Source organism: Chrysoperla carnea, chromosome X (genome assembly GCF_905475395.1).
Source record: "Chrysoperla carnea chromosome X, inChrCarn1.1, whole genome shotgun sequence".
Classification (NCBI taxonomy): domain Eukaryota; kingdom Metazoa; phylum Arthropoda; class Insecta; order Neuroptera; family Chrysopidae; genus Chrysoperla; species Chrysoperla carnea.
Genome location: NC_058342.1, coordinates 11866226 through 11882082, shown reverse-complemented (window position 1 = coordinate 11882082; position 15857 = coordinate 11866226).

Sequence of the window (15857 nt, the reverse complement as noted above, 5' to 3'; positions counted from 1 at the left end):
GTAAAAAATAGTATAAGCTAAAAGTTTTTCAAATCTCCTCCTCATTTTAATTTCCACTATTAAAGTTGTAACACAATGGAAAACAACACACAAAAAATGTCTGCATTTGTTATTTTAATTTTATTTCTATTGTTAAATATCTACATGATCTTCTATAAAATGGATAGGTACTTATGTTGTTAAATAAAAATATTTTTTTGTATAATAATCAACCTTTGCTAAATTTCATTTTTTTTTTTTACAGCAACATAAATTATAACCAACCTTTGGATTTAGAGTAAGATTTTTTTCATAAATCCAGAGTAAATTATATATATATGATTTAAATAATAAAAAAATTTTTTAGCATTGGAAAGTATGAAAATTATACATCACTTATGGAAATATTGATGAAGAGTCAGGTTAATTTAACGTAAGTAAATTTTTTCTCTACTTTTATAATTTTTTTAATTTTTATTTTCTTTTGTTTAATAGTAAAATCATACATGAAGAAACCAAAGGGATTTTGCAAATGGAAGAAGAAATCTTAAAAAGCTTAGACTACATGTCTTATGCTCTTATCTCACATCTTACTAAAAAAAATTTTTCTAATGTTTAAATCATAAAGTGTTGTTTTATGTACTATATTTTTATAATAAAAAAAAAAAAGCTTTGAATAAATAGGTTTTTTATTTAAAAAAAACTATCCTTTTTATTTCAGATTATCTTTATTTATTAAATATAAATAATACAAAATATATTTAATATTCTAAATAATAATTTAAAGGTGTACAAGTTGTTTGCAAGGTTTTTTTCTATAATCTCAGGATATTCCATTAACAATTCCAATAAAAATTTCTTCAATAGTAGATTTTTTTCTTGTTCAATCACTGATGAAATATTTGGACGCCAATTCCCAAATTGTGCTTGTGAGTTTTCCTCCGCCAGGAATTTGTTTCTCACCATTTGCATATAACCAGGAATATTTAATGATTCCAATATTGAAAATTGAATGTCAATAATTTTTTCTACCTTAAACATTTTTTTAACTGTTTCATCACCCAGAAAGATAGTAGAATTACTCGATGAAAACTTAATTACTTTCTTGTTATAACAATCATGAGCAGAAATAGTAACATCACCAATTACAATATCCACCAGAAAGTTATTTATATTATTTCTATAATTCAAAATAATTTGTTGATTATTTAAGAGTTGTATCCATTGCGATTTAGTAAAATTTATAAATTGACCACGATGTGTTTTAATTTGCATTATATTTGATAAATCAAAAGGTGAAATTCCAATAATAATAAATTTTGTTTCACATTTATTCAACTGAATTAAAGATTTTAATAATACATCTTTTTTCATATTTAGATAATATTGATCAACCTGCTTCTGAGCCATTGTTAACGTTTTACAGTTTCGCGATGGTTACTAATTAATAATTTTTGAATTAAAAAGATGTAAATATATAGTGAACATGAAATCACTCCCACCATCTATTGAAGTATATGTAAATGAAGTCAATCATATATGGATAAATATCTACTATATAAGCGAGACATATTACTTATTATTAGCACCATCTCATGCTTTGAAATTAAAGTTGTGAGGCTACTTAAAATGAGTGCTATTACTTCCTTAAAAATGTAAGATTTGTGTAAATGTAATATTACCTTCATATTTTTAAAATACATTTTTTTTAAAGGAATTGATGAAAGCGCTAGAAAATTTCAAGAATATGAGAGAGAATTTGTTATAATATTGGAAAAACTCCGTAATTTCGATACAATGTATGCCTATGTTTTATACCATCATCCATATTTATTTCAACATTACGAACCAATGGAACGTTTAAATATTATTGCAATTTGATTAAAAAATATAACCCCACATTAAAAACAATAGAAGAACGAGATTTGGAAAAATTGTTATCACTATATCACTTTTCATATCCAGAAGATAATGATGATGATATGTTACTCTTAGAACCCATAGAAAGACGCCCATTGTTATTTTATGAGAAATACCGTGTTGAGAAACTGTTTTCAAACAATAAGAAAGAACACACCATCAATAGAAAACGCAAATTGTTTACAACTATACCACTCATAAATCTGGAATATAGCAGTGATAGTGGGATTGAGGATGAATAAGGTTTTATTAAAAAAAAAATTGTTAAAAAAAATTGTTAAAAAAAATTTTTATTAATTAATAAAATGTATACAAGTATTTATGTAAAAAATGTTAACAAATAAAATTATTATAAACTAAAAGTTTTTTTATTATGGAATAACTTTCAACTTGTTTAGTAAAGCTATACCAGACACTTCTTCATGCAGTTTTCTGTTTTTTTCTGAGAAATCTTTAGCAGCTATTTTTTGTAGTTCTTGAAGATTTTTAATTGTTTATTTACTAAATTTATACACTTTTTTTGTAAAATAGTTACACGACTCTTTAGGACATCAATCTCTCTTGTTTGTAAATTGCTTATATTAGTATTTAACGATTCGACATCTTTTGAATGAGATACAAGATCTTTCAATTCTTTCATGGATTTCAAGAGGATACTTTTCTCTCTAAGTAAATCTTTCTGCATATTTCCATTTATTTCACTTATTGTTTTAAAAATGCTTCCCTTCACATTCCCAATCAATTTACTTAAAGTTGAAAGGATACTATCTCGCTCATTATTTAATTGATATTTTAGATCTTTGATGTTTTTTCTTTCTTCTTCAAATTGCTCCTTCACATTCTTATCTAGTTCTTTGATATTTGCTTTATGTCTATCAATTTCCATTTTTATATCATTCATTCGAGTGCTTAACCCCAAAAATTTTTTATCAGATTTTCCATCTAGCTTGCGATAACCAAACTTATGCATGCTCATTGTAAAAATGATAGTTTGTAACTATATAACAAACTATTAATATTATTCTCTTAATATCTCCTGTCTGCATTTTAAATTCGAAAAGTGAATCAGAAATTAATAACACATAAGCAGTTGTTTTAGCAGGTATTGGTTTCTTGCATTCAAAATCAATGCGAATATCCACAGAGTTTGTTGTAATAATTTCATTTTGTCGTGAACAATCAATGCATACAATAGGCGTATATCTCATAAAATCTTTGATATCAAATAACGGTTTCTCATAAGATTTTTCTTGGTTATTGTAAGATGATTTAAATCTGAGATACATATCGTAAGGTGTTGCAAATCCTCCTGAATTTTGGAAAAAAACATCTTGAGCGGGAAACTGACGCTCATTAAGAAATAGGCGAATAGAAGTTAGATCGTTAAAATCGAATATTTGATTATTTTTCGTAAAATCATCTATCCTATCAGTCTGCATAGCAAAAATAACATAACGTGGAGCATTAAGATTATTTGTTGATTTCACCATCCACGAATGCTTATGTGTTGTTGGTAGAGTGGGGTATGTAACTAAATCATAGCTTCGGAAGACCACATCAACTGTTACATTGCGCTTTATTAAATCCAACAAGTGTAATCTTGCAACATCATTAAGATGAATTGTGGGTACTCTCCACACTATTTTTGTAATATCAATATTTATTTCCAAATCACTTTTCACACTATTTGCATCATTACGTGACCGCACGAGAACAAGCTCATGCTTGGTGTTGGTTATAATTTTCTTATATGTAGCAAAAAATGAGAGTAGTAGAGACAGAGGTATAGTAAACAGAAATTGACCATCTTTTGTTGAATTTAACTTTGTTCCATCCAATTGACCATCATAAATCCATGAAGCATTTGATAAACCCCTAACCTGATCCGATGCAAGCAAGGCTAAGCCAGTTAATGTTGAAGCAACACCAGGGTTGTATACTGTACAAATTACTTGTTCATTCATTTTATAAGATATAACTTCAAATAGGTGGGCAATTCCATTGTTTATGAGTGCTGAAGTAATGTTTGTACCATCTGCTTTTTTAATAGTTCCTTCTATTAGAAGATCTGATTCGCATAATAATAATATTGCATCCTTATTTTGAATCCCAATTCGTATACTACTTCCATGTGATAAACTACTACCGCTGTAGGGTGCATAACTTATCAACTCTTTTGATGTTATTTCATTATCAAAATGCACCTTCTCTGATAAGTTAAAAATGTTGTTATTCATTGTTTTAAAACTTTTCCAAAATCCAATTGATTTTAAATAATCTATGCTTTCTTTCAACAGCCGTGTTTCACGTTTAACCACTTTTTCTTAATGATACATTTTTTTTTGGTGAAGTTAGATATTTATTAGAATTATTAAAGTTAATAATCTTTTCTTAGATGTAATTTTACAAGAATTTCTTCCCCTCTCAAATTTATAGGACGATTCTCTTAATCTACAAGGTTGACTATCAACTGAGTTATTTCCCTAGTGTTTACAGGTAAATATATTATTTCACTAGGAATGTCCACAATGCGATAACCACTTTCTACCACTATTGGAGATTCGTGTATTATTGGAAGTTTTTGATCTTGAAAAAAGGCATTTTCCACAATATTACATAATATTCGAATTCTGTTTACAACACTTATTTCAATTGGTAAATCAGATGTGTGCTTAATATCTGGTTTTAATACTGTTTTCGAAAAACCAAATACTTTTGCAATTGTATTTTCTACTTCAAAATGAATGGTGTATTTTCCTTTAATGTCAATTTGGTATGTATTTAAGTTTACGGTAAACTTGATTGAGGGAAATTCTCCTTCAAGTAGTTTAATAAGTGCATCCATTTCGTAAGTACCTGTAGGCACATAATATGATGTGCTACCATATTTAAAATGGCTGTTGAAATCGCTAATGTTTGGGATTGTGTTGAATGCAATGAAGCTCACCAATCCGCAAGAATAATTACCATCTAACTGAATTGGAGGGAAAAAATTTTGCTTTAATTCAGATTGATTACCTTTAAAGGATAATGTGTAGGCCATATTAAGTATTTGTAATAAATAGTAAAAATGCTAGACAAAGGTGTCCACAAATTGTTCCGCTTTTTTGAAAACTGTTATAGTTATATAGAATATTTTTTCCTAGATAGGTTATTATTTCAAGTGGTGGGGGTACATCTCCATAACTATCAAAATAATATATTTTAGAGTTTTTCTTGAAGAAGCAAATGCAGTGAGATCCTCTTGATGATGAACTAGCAAGATTTACTATGGCACATTCTCTTTGTAAAGGTTTTTTTGGTAGGGTATTTCGCATGTATACACTCCTAAAGTGTTTAATATATTTTTTACCAAAACTATCTAATTCTAAATCAGTTAATGCTCGAATCGGTAATTTCTGTAGAAATCTTAAGGTTTCTTCTTTTGATATGGTCTTAAATAAAAACCCCGCCCTTTAACAGCTGATTCTTCCAATTTTTTATTGTGACGTATAGTTTCTTCTAATGCTTTTTTAGAATTTCTTATATCATTTACAGTTTTAACACCACCTAATACTGCTGTCACTGCACCTGCAATTGCAGGGATTAGAGCTAATGGAAGAGCACCTCCAATTTTTCTAGTTGGTATAATTCTTTTACTCTTTTTCTTTGATTTTTCAATTTTCTTTTTACCAATTAGTAACTTTCCTCCTTTTTTTGTTTCAACATTGGTTTTTTTCTTTGTTTTTAAACCGGATCCAGTTTTTACTTTACCCTTCATAATATTAGTAACAGCCCAGGCAGCAGCTTTTTCCCTCCAGTTGGCGTCTTTACTTTTAACTCTACTCCAAGCTTGTTCTGCTAAAATTTTATCCGCTTCGTGTCTCTTGTTTATATCTGTATACGTATCATAGGCAATATCATGAAATTTGCAAAATTTATCAAATTTGTTAATGCCGCTAACACCTCTCTCTATTTTTTTTTGCAATTTGGTACCAGGCCCACAATATTGATAACCAGGAATATGAGCTTCAAATGGTAATTTGTTAATTAATTTATTAAGCAAACCTCCTCCCTCATAACGCAACATCTATACACTCTCGCATACCAATGGAGAATAATATAAAATGATTGTTGTGAGGCGCTTTTATACATTTATACCATGAAGACCGTGCAGCAAACATCAAAATTAAAAGTTGAGAATTTTGATGAGCAAAACTAATCTGGAAGAAGGCGACATGGAAAATTATTTCCAAATCAATTGAGAGTTTTGATTGCAGGACCTAGCGGTGGAGGCAAAACAAATATCTTGTTATCACTTATTTTTGAAAAACATGGTGTAAGCTTTGAAAATATATACATTTATTCTAAAACTATTGATCAACCGAAATATAAATTGTTGAAAGATGTTATCGAAACATTAAAGCCTATCACTATGTATATGACTAATGATATATTATCATTTCCAACATCTGAAGATGTAATTTGATATGTATTTTAGATAGCACATTTACCCTGATGTATTATCAGAGTAATTTGGAGTAATATCGGAGCAATTTGGATAATATCGGAGCAATTTGGATAATATCGGAGCAGTTTGGATAATATCAGAGCAATTTGGATAATATCGGAGTAATTTGGGGGTAATATCGGAGCAATTTGTAGTAATACCGGAGCAATTTGGATAATATCGGAGCAATTTGGTGCAGTATCGGAGCAATTTTAAGTAATATCGGAGTAATTTGGTGCAGTATCGGAAAAATTTTAAGTAATATCGGAGTAATTTGGTGCAGTATCGGAGCAATTTTAAGTAATATCGGAGTAATTTGGTGCAGTATCGGAGCAATTTTAAGTAATATCGGAGTAATTTCGTGCAGTATCGGTTTGATTTGACTATTTGTATGTTTGCACTTATTCCAGAATCTTATCAAATTATGAACTTGACATTTTTAAGTCATCATTTAAGGTAAATTCATTATTTGAATCAGAATTCATATTGATTCACAAACATCTTCTACACTAATACCTGGGATTGGGAAATATGATGGATGTATTTTTTTTTTTTTTTTTGAAAATATCTTGTAATTCCAATAATTTTAAAATAATAAAAATGTTTTATCTTGATAGACTTTTATTTTTAATAGAAAAATTATTCATAGAACGTATTACTAAATGATTTTTAATAAGAAATTACTAAAATATTTTTAATAAGAAATTACTAATTTTATGTTAAAAGTTAATATCAACTTGTTATTTAATTATATTTGTTTTTTGCAAGTGATGAATTATAGACAGTATTTCTTTTCCAACATCAGTAGAATATAGACTTCTTAATGTATCAATTAATACATTGGGATCAATATTATAATAAGAAATATTTGCATCAACCTCTAGGACACTCTTACTATTCATACCTGATTCATATTCCTTGTATTGTTTAGTTTGTGAATTATCCAATTTGCTTCTATCACTACTCATTTTCAGATGTAACTTTTGATTGCTACTCTCCGATTCATTAAATGAAATATCATCATATGATTCGTCATCATTTGGTTTTAACTTTGAAGTTTTAGCAACGATAGATTACGAACTCTTTGAAGAATTGCTCAATGTTCGTTTTCTTTTACTAGATTCAGCAATAGAACAATCTTTATCATTATGTATATTTTGAATAGCATTGTTGAAATCAGAGGTGTGACAACGCTGGATGTGTCTATTTTTATTAAATTTCCGAGAAAATATGAGATCACAATATTCACATTTAAACATGTTTATCAAAAAACTGTATCGGTTGTGATCTGACTGATGGACCCATACAAAGTCGCCGTGAATGGAAAAAATCCCGTTTATCGGCCGATGTTCGGCTGTTAATACTTGGCCAATTGTTGGGGTTTGTTAATGGGCCATACTCGGTTGATCGCTGGCCGGTTGATCGGCCGATGGCTGGCAATTAACACTCGGTCAAGCGTTGGCAATTTATAACGGGCCAAACTTGGTTAACTACTAGAAGTCGTTTTATATTCTAGATAGTATTTGATAGTGTCCTATCGAAACTGGATTTTCTACCGAAAGCGAAACTTCGGCATCTGTCTCAGTTTCACTTATACAGACAGTTAACACGTGTTAAATCAAATAAAAAACCATAATTGAAGTATCTGAACAATAAATATTTAATTCTTTTAAATTACTGCTACAAACAACAATATAAAAGTTCGTTAAAACCACAGTTTTCGATGTACTGGTTTTCTCATTGTTAAAAATTAAAAATCAACAAACAACTAAAAGTTCGTTAAAAAATCAGAGTTACGATGTACTGTCTTTTCTCACTGTTAAAAATTAAAATCAACAAACAACTAAAAGTTCGTTAAAACTAGAGTTTCGGTGTGGCCGAAAAAAATTAAAATTAAATTGTTAATTATTTTTTATTTGCGTTTTAAACCATTTGTAGTCCAATATTTATTCATATGTAACGTTTACAGTAATTTAATTAAGAATGTCTCAAGCGTATAAAAGAGTAAAAAAATTTCGACTATTAAAAAAACTTGCAAATAGTAGTGTAAATAGTGTAAGGCTTGTAAATAGTGACCAACAACAAAACGATAAATTTTTGGTTGAAAATTTGTCTGATAATGATAGTCATATTAGTGCAATATGTCAAACTGAGTGTCGTCGTGATGAGGAAAATGATATTAATAATGATAATAATAATAGTGAATTCAGTGATGAAGACAGTGATACAGATAGTGATACAGACAGCGACAGTATTATCGAAGAAAATGAAAACCAAAATAAAAATTTGAAAGATAAACTTAGACAGTGGGCATTAAAAAACTTAAATAGTTTACAATTAAATGTAATTTCAGAATTACTAATTTTATTAAGAGAAGAAGGCCATCCAACCTTACCCAAAACAGCCCAGGCATTACTACAGACAAAACAACATCATGTGAACCAATCAATTTCAAGTCTTAAAGGTTCTGATTGCGAGTATAAATATTTAGGTATTGAAAATGGACTAAAGAAAATTATTTCTCCTAATATATTTATTGAAGACACTATTGAAATAATGGTTCATATAGATGGCATGCAGATCTACAAAAATTCGCAAATTCAAGTGTGGCCGATCACTGTAAAAGTATGTAATGATAAATATATTTCCCATCCGTTCATTGCTGGAATTTATTGTGGGGACACTAAGCCGGCTAATGCTAATGAATATCTTACAGATTTTGTCCAAGAATCTAAGAATCTAATTAAATCAGGTATCAGTATTGAAGGGAAAAAATATGATTTAAGATTGATTGCGATCATCGCAGATTCAAAAGCAAGAACTTATATTAAATGCTGCAAAGCTGCAGGTACTTTTTATGCATGCGAACGATGTACGACAAAAGGAATTTCTGTTGGCGAAAAACGAAAAAAAAGAAGAGTTTATCCCGAAATGGACTGTCCGCTTCGCACCAAAAAATCTTTCAAAAAAAAACTACAACCTGAACATCATAAAGACGACTTGAAGTCTATACTTACAAAATTGCCAGGCTTCGATCCAGTGAATCATTTAGTTTTAGATTCAATGCATTTACTCTTTCTGGGTATAATGAAAAATTTATTAGGATCATGGATATTGCGCAAAAGCCAAGCGCGTTTAAAAAAATTCGAAATAAAACGACTTCGATTAAATTTTTTATCACTTACTTCATTCATACCATTCGAATTTCAACGTAAAAAATTCGATATTACTCATTTAGCTAACTGGAAAGCTACACAATATCGATTTGTGTTGTTGTATTGTGGGCCAGTTGTGCTAAAAGATATTTTATCAAAACAATGCTATGAACATTTTTTACTTATTTTTGTGGCCTGTAGGATTTTACATAGTAAAGATTTGATGATAAAATATAATGACTATGCTAAACAATTACTAAGAAAATTTTTTTTCTTGTTACCGTCGCTGTACGGTGAGAAATCACAAACCCTAAATTATCACAATTTAATTCATCTTTCCGACGATGCTTTGAATTTAAATTTATCTCTGAGCGAAATATCGACATTTTGGGGTGAGAACTATATTGGAAAAATTAAAAAACTCGTCAAATCACCTTACAGACCTTTAACGCAAATTTTAAATAGATTATCTGAGTTGGAATACGAAGAAAAACTAAAAATAAAAAAAAACAACATTATTAAAAAATGTCTTATCGATGAAGTTTCGGTACCTTTTATGCATGAAGAAATAAAATATGTGCTCATTGCGAGTGCAATTATTAACAATGTCCATTTAAGTTCCACGCAGCCAGATAATATTATATTATTAAAAAATAACACAATAATTCAAATTGATAAATTATTGTTAAAAAAAAAACAGAAAAATCCTCAAATTGAAAATATATATATTCTCGGCCGTCAAATGATGAATGATTGTACGCTATTTGAGTATCCAACTGCCTCAACTGACATCGGTGTTTTTACCGGCAAAACTTTTTCTAATCCACAAGAGATATTTCCTGCAGATCTAATTAAAAATAAGTGCATTTTACTGAAAAATAATAACAAAATTATTGCGATATCTTTACTTCATGTCTAAATTAAATAATAAAAACTAAAAAGTGAAAAAATGTGTGCACATGTGTGTAAGCAGTTGCGTTTGTATAGTGGAGTATATACACATTACACAAATGTAAAATATACATGTCTATTGTCTACAAACACACAGTCAACGGCTAATAAATGAAACAGTGAGAGTGTTTAGTGTCCTTTGTTTTTAAGGCGCGATAAAGAAAACAATAACCTGATTGTGATATATCTTGTGGTTTATGAATATTCTTACTGTCTCAGTATCACGTGTTGTGTGTCGATTACCAGTCGTTAATTATTGTGACTTTAGAGTTCTGAAATTTGGTTATAGTTAAATACATAATAATATATTTTAATTTTATTAACAATTCACAAAGAAATAACTGATAGTTATTCATGTGTAGGAACTTAGCAGGGGAATTTTCGAATTTAAAAAAAAGAAAAGTTGTGCTATATTGTGCTAGAGTTGTGCTACAATGTGCCGTCGAGAAAATTCGAAAATTCAAAAAAATAGAGAAATGGCGGCCAAAAATTAAATTTTACCTCAGCAGGGAAATTTTCGAATTTAAAAAAAAGAAAAGTTGTGCTATATTGTGCTAGAGTTGTGCTGCAATGTGCCGTCGAGAAAATTGGAAAATTCGGAAAAATACAGAAATGGGAGCCAAAAATAGTTTTTTTCGTTAGCAGGAACTTAGCAGGGGAATTTTCGAATTTAAAAAAAAGAAAAACTGTGCTAGATTGTGCTAGAGTTGTGCTGCAATGTGCCGTTGAGAAAATTGAAAAATTCGAAAAAATACAGAAATGGCAGCCAAAAATAAAATTTTTGTTTGTATGTATGTGTTTATCACATGTATGAATGTATTGTGTATAACAAATACAACACATTTAATATTATATATGACTATTGGTTCTTAATAGTGCCTGTCCTTGAAATGTACATTTGTTTTGTCTCAACTAATTCAAAAAAGTACCTTATGAAGACATCGCTTACTATTAAAATATTAACTGATATATATTTTTGATGTTCACATAATTTCATTTACTGTTTGCGTATCAATACTTGTACTTCTTTGTTTTTATTAACAAATCAAAATTTTCTTCTGTTGATGTTTTAGATATATTCGATTTTATTAAAGACAATTTTCGTTTTAATTAAGTATCCTGTTTTTCTTTTTTGGTTTTTTGTTATTTGTTTTGGTAGTTTTTTGTGATTATTTTAAAGAGAGTTTTCATTTTCATTTAGAATTCAGTTTTTTTGTTTTGTTTTGCTTTGTTTTTGTTTTGTTTTGCTTTGTTTTTGTTTTTTTTTTTAATATTTTTTTTTGTTTATACGTGTATGGTATTTTTTTTTAAATCTTTAATTTATAATCATGGAAAAACCACGTCCTCTTTTTATAATGCAATTAATAGAATTATTGAAATCATCAAAATTTGAAGTAGTTTCTGATAAGGGGAAAATTTTACCTCCAAAAAGTGAAGTTTACATAAAACTTTCTGAAGCTATGGAAGACTCTTTCCGTAAAAAACCTAAGTATATTTATACAATTCTTTTAGAGAATAGATATGATATTTTGACGGAGATATTGGAATCCCGAAATATCGTTGATAATGCCGAAAAAATCGACTCTAGTAATGACTCTATGAACTCCACGTTGGATGCAGTCATTGAATTCGAAGTTGATTTGACTGAGTTCTGGTCCGATATTGTCCCTGAATCTATTATTTATAATTTTCAAAGAAAAGGAAAATATGAATTGCGACGATTAAAGCGGCATGCATGGACACATGCATTGTATGATGCTATATATGCTGAAGTTAAGATACCTTGTGCAATAAATTTTAAATATAATGAAATATCTGACTCAGGAGTGTTTCTAAAAGTCATTGGGGATTGCCCAGATTGTAAAGCTCATTTTGTCGGCCAAGTCGTTAATTTACCTCAACAGAAGGATTCAATTAAGATGGAATGCTTTATTTATGAGTTTGATCGATCGGTAAAACATTCTACCAAAAGACAGTTGAAAGGAGAGCGTAGACAAAAAGTTGCGAGGGAAATGGTTGATGGAAATTTTATACCTAGTACTTGGAGGCGAAAAGAAGGCGATCGTTTGATAGATTGTATTGGGGATGATGAACCAGCGCACCTACCCAGTTCTCAAGTTCTTGGAAAAGCTAAAATGCAAATAAGAGATAAAATGCTTGGATTGATAAAAACCAATAACATTTTCGAAAGCTTTGAAAATATGAAATTTGGTACCAAGTACGGGACAGCAATTCATTCTGTCGGCTTTATAGAATTTTTTGTGCATTACTGGTCCAGAGAACAACTTGCAGTCTATAAAAAATTTCATAACACATTATATATCGACGGAACTGGTTCGGTAGTACGTCCTATTAAAAGACCTAATGATTATAGTCCCCATATTTATCTTTATCAAGCCGTATGTCAAGCTAATAATAGAACTGTACCTGTTTTCCAAATGCTCTCTGCTGAACACCATACTGACGCAATTTCTAAATGGCTCTTGGAGTTTTTGAGAATAGGAGCCAAGCAGATATCTTCATTTCCTTTGCCTGAAGAAGTAGTAACTGACTTTGACAAAGCCCTACTTGGCAGTGTTGCTAGAGTTTTTGCACAAAAAGCAAGTTTAAAAGAATATTTATCATCATGTTTTGAATTTTTAACCGGCACAATCAAGAATGCACCTATATGTATACTTCGTCTTGATATTTGTCATTTTATTAACATGATATCAAGGTGGAAATGTTATAGTGGAACTCCATATGGTGCAAAATCGATGTTGATCAGATCAGTTGCTCTATTGCGTCAACAAGAAACTTTAGATGCGTTTGAAAAAGTTGCTGAGGACATTTTTTTGCTTGTTTTAAGTCGTAATGGGGATAGTTTCAGCTTATCCGACAATGCGAGGATTCGTTTAACATCATCAATTAAGGGAACTCCAGTTGAAGAAATAACGGATTATCCAGCTCAGGAAGATGTTTTACTAGAGAAAGATATTGAAATTCCAACTGAAAACTCCCTTGGCTTTCAAAAATTACAAAAAACGACAAAATATCAGGAGCTTTTAAATTCATATGGAAATGAAGACTCGAACATTTGGCAATGGAGCAAAAATTTATATGACAAGTGCCTTGAAAAAATTAAAAGTGAAGCAAAAAGCGGTCTTGGACATGTCAACGGATTTTATAATCCAAAATTTGCGAGCTACTTGACGTCTTTGTTGCCATATTTTCCAATTTTTTCCGAAATAATGCGAAAAGCTACTGGCCGTGGTTCAGTTAACGCAACTTCAGCAGCTGTAGAATCAGAGTTTAATTATTTAAAACATCGAACATTAATTAATGAACAACACCCACTACGCGCAGACAGATTTGTGGCTACCCATTTGATGTCACTGCCTGGGAAAATAAAATTAGCAATGGCTGGCCAAACCGAAGCAGTCGCATTTTCGAAAAAGGAATTAACGAAATCAAATATAAAAACTGCGAATATAATTCATGTAGAACATGGAGACAAAATAAAAGAGACTGAAATTGAAAGTGAAGAAAAAGAATTTGAAGACCAGAAAACCTTCAAATTGCGATTAAGCAGCTCAGATGAAAAAATTTCTGGCAGTGATGTCAATGAAGTAGAAAAATATCCTGATGAATATTCCAAAAACATCGATTTAGAGCCAAGCCAGAAATCGAGAGCCGTTTCATCAACAACATTAAAAGACGAACATGTTAACGAAGCAATATTGGAATTAAAGGAACAGCACAATTGGCGAAATAAAAATAAATCAACAAAAAAATCTAAATATGTAAAAGCATGCCCACAGTTTGATTCATCAAATATTGGGAAATACACTTCCTTGCCTTTAATACTTAACGGTAATAATTGCAAAATTGTACGTGATGGATCAAAATTAATCAATGTCGAAAATACTTGTGCATTTGATAGTGTCTGTCAGATTTTGGCAATGGCTGCATGCAATAGCCCAAGCTACCAAAAAATTGTAGAAGAAGGTAGAGCAGGCATGCATACATGCATACAAACATTGGTAAAAAAAGGTCTATGCGCACAATTTTATAAAGAGCGTGCAAAAATATTGCTAAATATTTCACAATTAGTCCACCATATTACACAAAATATCATTACGCTTCAAGCTGAATGCAACATCGCAAACTTGATAACTGAATTGTTCTACTCTCTACCAAGTCGAACATGTGAATGTAAATGTTCAAAATGTGGTACTCGCACATTCCAAACTAACGTATTTATAAGCATTAATTATAGTCCATTACTTTCCAATGGAATAAAATCCTTAGAAGAAGCAGTATCGATGGGTAAATATAATACCCCAAACTGTTGTGAATTATCACAATTACAAAATGTTAAGTACGGACCGCATTTATTTTTCGAAGTTGACATTGGTAGGAATGTAAAAGAAGCCCTAAGTAATGTTCCAAAATTTGTAACCATAGGTGGTGCTCAATATAACCTAGCTGGAGTTATTGAGTATAAAGGCTCTATTAGTGTGAATTCTGTTGGGCATTACATTGGCTATTATTGGACTGGAAACGTATGGCTTAAATATGATGATATTTCCCGAATCAAAAACATACCGCAAGTCGATGACTCCCATGAAGTTAATATTCATATTTGTGTATATACAATTTAAAATATATATCGAAGCATACACCCCAATTAACCTCCAATTAGATATCCTCAATAAATCAAACGACTACAATCCCATGCTAAAAATTGCGGATAAAATATTTCGGTAAGACTTTTGTCTAATTAACTTTGAATACTTATGAAGATCTATTATCCATCAACATCGGCAATTTCTAGCGCTAGGGCGAGATACCAAGAAGTGTATAATTCATATTATCAACTGTACTCACCTGTACCTCACAAAACTGACGCTATTAGAGTTACATGAAACTAACTTTACCATAAAGGAGCTTTTTTTCAACATGATTTCTGGTAGGTCATTTTACCCGGAAAAGCATTTTGACATGGGTTGAAAGTCTAAAACGGAAAAATTAGATATTTTATGCTTAAACATCAATCAATATTAAAGCATTTTTCACAATATCATCAGAGCTATCTTTTAACTATCGTATTTTGATAGAATGTGATTTTCCTAATTAAACTTAAAATTAAAGTTAATACATTTATAAATTTAAGGTAAATAATAAATTGCCTAATAGAAGAAATATACATTGCATATGTATGTGCGAACCAATTAAAATTATGTTTGTATTAACAATGTACACGTATTGACACACACAGGCATTTGTTATATAGGTGTACAACTACAGAGAAAAATAATACATGAACAATATCAATTTATATTTATATACAATACATACAAACAAAAATTTTATTTTTGGCT